The sequence below is a fragment of the Seriola lalandi genome, unplaced genomic scaffold, assembly GCF_002814215.2.
Source record: "Seriola lalandi dorsalis isolate HSWRI2012SDOR001 ecotype SW California unplaced genomic scaffold, Sedor1 jcf7180002054927, whole genome shotgun sequence".
Classification (NCBI taxonomy): Eukaryota; Metazoa; Chordata; class Actinopteri; order Carangiformes; family Carangidae; genus Seriola; species Seriola lalandi.
In genome coordinates, this window is record NW_019525479.1 from 2065622 (window position 1) to 2066250 (window position 629).

Consider the following 629-nt stretch of genomic DNA (forward strand, 5'->3'; position numbering starts at 1 on the left):
GGGAATTGGATGAGACATCACCACAATAAAGTGCATCCAAGCAAAAAACACAAGTATTGGAACAATCGGATAAGTTGTAAACAAGCAAACAGTTTAGCCAACCATGTTATTTAGAGATAAAAACACAAGTGAGTGCATGTGAAATGTCTATGCAGGAAAACTGTGCATGCACAACTACAGTAAGTATGATAGATCAAATATAAACCAGGGAGCCAACCTTTAAACTGTGATAGATTTTCTCCTTTCAAATAATTTGGCTAACCTTGTGGCTTAATTAAAGCTGATTGATCATGTGACAGCTCATGTTTCTTGCACCATTAAAATGAACTGTTAGTGATGTTGCCACATTCCCAGATGTCATGAATTAACTTGGTGAATAAAATGTTTAAGTTACAAAAAGCAATGAATTGCAAAACTACGTAAATAAGACCCATGTTGTAATTATTCTTTAATCTGGTCATAATATCAACATTCTTTAAAATTCAACCAGAAGGACTCACTATGACATGCGTCTCTAATGATGGTCACATCACACAAAACAGCATAACACAGTTTATCTCTTTCAGTCTATATGTTCATCAGGAATCCTTCTTTAAAGAGATGTTACCTGAATTTCCTTAACCATCCAA

The 629-nt window shown here is 34.5% G+C and overlaps 1 protein-coding gene across 1 annotated transcript in view; it reads left to right on the top strand.

Annotated features, from left to right (window-relative positions):
- LOC111644197 (P2Y purinoceptor 1-like) overlaps nucleotides 1-629 on the top strand; it is a 7936-nt gene that overhangs the window by 2153 nt on the left and 5154 nt on the right. The gene's annotated exons all lie outside the window — the stretch shown is intronic.